The 5,613-nt window shown below is 38.4% G+C and overlaps 1 pseudogene; it reads right to left on the reverse strand.

The window, feature by feature from the left end:
* Positions 1-2,328: 2,328 nt before the first annotated feature.
* LOC101432505 (nucleolin-like) lies at positions 2,329-4,422 on the reverse strand (annotated as a pseudogene).
* Between the last annotated feature and the right edge of the window lie 1,191 nt (positions 4,423-5,613).

Here is a 5,613-nt window from a genome sequence, read left to right on the forward strand (position 1 = left end):
GTGGTGTGTCATTTACTACAGGTAAAATAATATCATCTGATTGTTAACATATCCATGGTGTACCTTTGGTTCACATTTTCCATACTGCCTCAGTATCAACACGGTACATCTTTTTCATAGATGCAAGGATATTATATTATTAATACTAACCTCAGTCTATAGGTCACTCCAGCTGTATTTTTCCCATGCTTCTCCACATTCCCACCACCCTGCAATAGTGATATACATTTGCTCTAGCTAACAAAGGACACTCTTGCATTGAGTGAATTGTACAATCAATCACAATTCTCATCCACCACATTTTAAAATCCAAATTCATCTCTTGATGGACATTTGAGTTGCTTCCATCTTTGGGCTATTGATCCTCTTTCATGGTGATTTATTTCTTTGTGTTTGTAATCCTTGATTGTGGGAATTGTTTTATTTGTATAGTTTGAAGTTACATAAATATCTGTAGAGTTTTTTTGCTTTGTTTCTCCTGAAACCCTTGATGTTGAGATGAGTTTCTACATTTATTTCTCAGGTCAGAAATCCCTTTACCATGCAGGAAAAGCAGTCTTTTCTATTCGTCTTAAAATTGAAACTTTTCTTTCTGCCTGTTACTACCTATATCCCTTTCTTGCATTATTTTCTCCATTGAACTTATCATCATCCAACATATTTTATATATATTATGTATTTTTTATTATTTATTATCTGCCTCCTCTGACTAAGCTTTAATCTCTATGAGATCAGGGAGTTTTGTCTGTTTTGTTCATTGTTGTATCCTTTAGCCTAGAATAGTACCAGGCATATAATAGACAGTCAATAAATACTTATTAAATGAATGATGAAAGGTAGAATTTTAAGTCTATATCCATGTTTAATACAGATTTGTGTTTTTAATTTATCCTCATAGATGGTTTTTCATATTCTTCCTAGAAATTCTGGGCATACATATGGCCAAATGATTCTGTGGATTTTTAAAAATCTGTGCGGGGGATTAAAGCCCCTAATTTAACTTGTCCTAAAATTTGGAACAATTTCCCCAAGGGTCTTCAGCCCTAACTTGTAACATATACATATTTGAATGCATGATGCTTTATTTAAACACACACATATGACAATGACAATGGAGAACACTGCCAAGTTCAGCACAGGGGTACATACTTGGTGGGACGGGCAGACTCTAGTTTTACAGGATGATACATGGGTTGAAAAATAGCAAAGAACTGGAGAGCAAGTTTCATTTCCCATCACTGCCGAGAAGGGTCTTCAAGCCTGATTCTGGGAATGTTTTCTGTGCTCTTTTGCATCAAGCAGTCTGAAATCAGTGTCTCAGGACTAGATTGTTTTCTGTATCTCTGCCTACTGATAAGGTTGATGTATTGCCACTTAAAGCTTCATTTTCTCCTCTGGAACTCAAGAACTCCCCTTTTTGCTAATATTTAAGGTATTAATTATTAGTGAACATATTTCTGTACTTTAGTTGGAAAGGAATCCACATAGACTCAGTTTAAATTGTAGCTAGAACTTCAAATCATATCTGTGTATACACTATTTATACTCTACGGTTTCCCTTAACATTATATTTTAAGTACTCTTTCACATGACAACAAATTTTTCATAGGTCCCTTTTTCCATTGTTTTATTATGTTCCATGTTGTAGTGTCAGAATGTCTGAATTTTATTCTTACCTCTGCCCATTTCTTTGCTTTAATATTTGCTTAAGTTACTTAATCTCTCTGTGCCTGTTTCTTCACCTATGAAATGGAGAAACTAATACTTCATACAATTTTTATGAAAAATAAATGAGTGAAGAATTGTGGAATGCATAGAGTTATGCCAGTATCTTTTCACTCAATAAATGTTAGCTAACTTTTATTATTTTATATCATCATCTCCTTTGGGTATTAAATTGACTTCAAATTTAACAATATAAGTAGTGGTTTTTTTCCTCCAGAGTTTAGGACTTTTAATTTGTCCCAAAATCACTGAAGCAAAAATCATGATAAAACGTTCTGCTTTCCTTTATACACCCAATGCAAAAAACTATTCATAGGAAAAAATGGTTTTATACATGGGATGAAACTTAATACAAATCCAACACTTATAGATAAGGGTTAGTTCTATCATCTCAAACATCATTCAAAGTTTATATGAATATCCAGTCAAAACCAACAGGGCATCTCCCTTGAAATGTTATCTAAATGGATTTCCAAGTAGACCACAGGATTGTATACTGTCTTGGAATGACCTCAGAAGGCCCTGTCATTGATCAGGTAATACAGTAAAAACCCCAGAGGCCTTTCTTTCAAATGGAAGAGGGATGGATAGGGACAGAAGAAACTATTCAAACTTAGTCTTCTTTCCTTGTGGCTTGTGGTCTCCTTCTCCTCTGCCTCCTTGGAAGTCTCCTCACCCTCCAAAGCCTCCTCAGACCTGCCACTACCAAATCCACCTTGGCCTCCAAATCCTCCTCTGCCTCTGTCATGACCCCCAAAGCCATCTTCACCCTTAGGGTTGGCCCAGTCCAAAGTTAACTTTATTTCCATCAATTTCATCACCTTCCATGGCCTCTTTGGTGACTTTGGTGTCTTCCTCACTGTTGAAGTCTACGAAACCAAACCCTTTGAAAGATCCTGTTTCCTGGTCAGAGACTATCCTGGCATGAATGGAACCATCAGATGACTCTTTCAATGTCTCTTTGGTGGTGTCCTTAGACAGACCTTTGACAAACAGAGTTTTGGATGATCCTCTGGGTCCTTGCACCTTCAGCCTGATTGGTCTGCCTACAATTTCTCTTTTATTACAAGAATTTAAAGCTTCTTTAGTCTTCAAATGAAGCAAATTTTATTTATATAAATTCATACCCTTTATATTTGCCATTTTGGTTCTGGGGCATCTTGATAGAAGTTACCTTCTCATATACTTCCTGCAAAGTTTTTTCAGTTTTTTTCTGTTGCATTGTAGGAGAGGTTGTTTAAAACCAGAGTTTTTGATTCACCATTCTGAGTGCTATTCTTTCCACCTCTAAAGTCTTGGCTTTGGCTTTGCCCTTACTCTCCTGTATAGTACAGAGAACTGGATCATCCATCGATCTCTGTTCCCTGCTTTCCTTCCAAGTTTTATCTACATCACCTTCTGCCTTAAATTCAATATATGCAATCCCTTTACTATTACTTTCCTTACTGGCTAATCTGATCTCCACAGCATCTTCAAACACTACTTTTAATTCATCTTGAGTGACTTTGTAAGGCAGAGTTTTGGCCAAAATTGTTCTTGCATCTCGATCTTTCTTATTGTCTTTTCCCTTTGGTTTCTCTGGTTTAATTTCACTGCCAAAGACCTTTGAACCTGTGAGCTCCAAGGCTTTTTCCAGGTCTTCAGGAGATTCAAAATCCATATAACCAAACTTCCTAGACACACCAATTCTGACATCCACAATGGCAAGATCATTTTTGGCAAAAAGGTCACTGATCCCCATTTTTAATTCAGGAGCAGATTTGTTGAAGTTCAGCTTTCCAACAAAGAGATTGAAAGCTGTAGTTTCTAATGTTTCTACTTTCTGTTTCTCGGCTTTTGGAGTTGCTTTCTGTTTAGACATTTCCTTCTTTCATTTTCCAGGTGCTTCTTTGATAGGCTTTTCCTCCACCTCCTCCTTGTCATCATCTTCCTTATCATCTTCCTCATCCTCCTCCTCTTCATCATCATCATCTTTTTCCTCTTCATCCTCATCTTCCTCAGCCACACTCTTGGACTTTACAGGAACAGCTTTTGCAGGAGTTTTCTTTTCTTTGCCTGGTGTAGTCTTCATAGCTTCTTCTTCAGAGTCATCTTCATCATTGTCATCCTCATCCTCATCTTTGTCTTCATCTTCTTCATCCTCATCATTGTTCTTATCCTCTGAGGCAGAAGCAGTAGCTAAGGCTTTCATCACTACTGGTTCAAATTCATCCTTATCCTCATCCTCATCCTCACTATCTTCATCCTCTTCCTCATTGCTGTCATCCTTCTTGGCATTCTTGCCATTCTTTACCCACTAGGCTGGGGCCACAGCTCTCTTCTTACCAGAGGTTGCCACTACTGCTACCTTGCCAGGTGTGTCTCCCTTCTTGCCAGCTGTTGCTACTGTTATGCCTGGTGTAGCCTTCTTCTTGGGCTGTACAGCTGCTGCTTTTTTTTTTTTTTTTTTGCCAGGGGTGATAGCTGCTTTCTTGGCAGGTGTGGCAGTGGCAGCTTTTTTTGTTGGGGAATCCACCACCTTCTTTTCTGAAGTTGTGGTGGCCTTCTTGCCTTTTTTCTGAGGGATGACAACCTCTTCTCCACTGTGGTCGGTCTTCACCTTTGGATGTTTCCTCATCATCACTATCTTCTTCTACCTCCTTTGGGGGAGGAGCCATTTTCTTAAGGCCATTTACCAGCCTTCACAAGCATCACCATGATGGTGGCTGATGACTGTGAAATGTGGGGCTGGAGTGGTGCCGATGAGCCCAGAGGATCACAAGTGACGTCGATGGAGGTTGCGGCTTCTGAAGATCCCGGAGCCTATAGTATTTTGATAAACAAGCTCTTCATTTATGTTTTAGGCTATTTCCTTAGAAGAGGGGCTTAAAATGGAATTTTTAGGGAAGAATAAAGTCATTTTAAGGAGCTTTTGATACAGATACCTAAATTCTAAGTGTTCTTTTAAATGTTTTCTCTTCTCCCAATTTCAATCCTTTTCAATACATGGTTGTTCATGGTTTGCTCCATTTTCCCTTGGTCTTTCTGAAGTCACCTTCAGATGTAGTAGAAGGTTTTAGGCAGGCTCAAGTGTCTGTGACTCCATCCTTCTCTGCTGGAGGCATTCCTGCTTAACCACAGGCAGCGATCACCTGAAAATACTGGGGACTTAACACCCTCAGGGCAACCTTCAACCAAGAAGGGGTACAAGTGTTGGAAAAACACCCCAGCCTGCTCGGTCTTGGATAAGATAATTATGAGATATCATCTGTGTGGTTTCTCTTATGGTACAAGGTGAGACTGATCCCAAATTGTCCACTCACTGATGTACCTTCAATGGTTTTCTCCCTTCCCTTTTCTTCCTTTCACTTGTGCATCCTACCATGTCTTCCATATAAAACAACGAGCCTTTGTTGCAGCATTTGCCTTTGGAGAAACCCAAACCAAGACAACAACCAATTAAAGTTCAACTTTATAAACTTCTTTATAAGTTTACTTCATAGTTGCCTTGCATACAAACGCAAAATTCAAATCAAACTCAAATTTGCTTTGAAAATTAAGGCTCATTACAATCTGTCACTTCCTGTTCAACTTGCCTCCATTTTCCCCTGCAAAATAATTTTCTTAACCAAATGGTTTGCTCCTAAAAAAAAAAGTAACATGCATATGATCTCTAATGACATTTCTTCACATCATTGTATCTGTCTAGGATGATAGGCCTGCTTATCTCTTTTGGTTAAGCTGAACACCTCCTTTGAGACTTATTCCTCTCTGTACATTCCCAAATTTCTTGAATCAAGAAATGTGTTTGAACATCCCCCTGAAGTCTTAGCGTGACTGTTTTCCCCATTCATTTTGCCCTTGGAATGCCTACCTTGTACTTTTCTATGACATTGCAATACCTAGGCT

Source organism: Dasypus novemcinctus, chromosome 7 (assembly GCF_030445035.2).
Source record: "Dasypus novemcinctus isolate mDasNov1 chromosome 7, mDasNov1.1.hap2, whole genome shotgun sequence".
NCBI classification, from domain to species: Eukaryota; Metazoa; Chordata; class Mammalia; order Cingulata; family Dasypodidae; genus Dasypus; species Dasypus novemcinctus.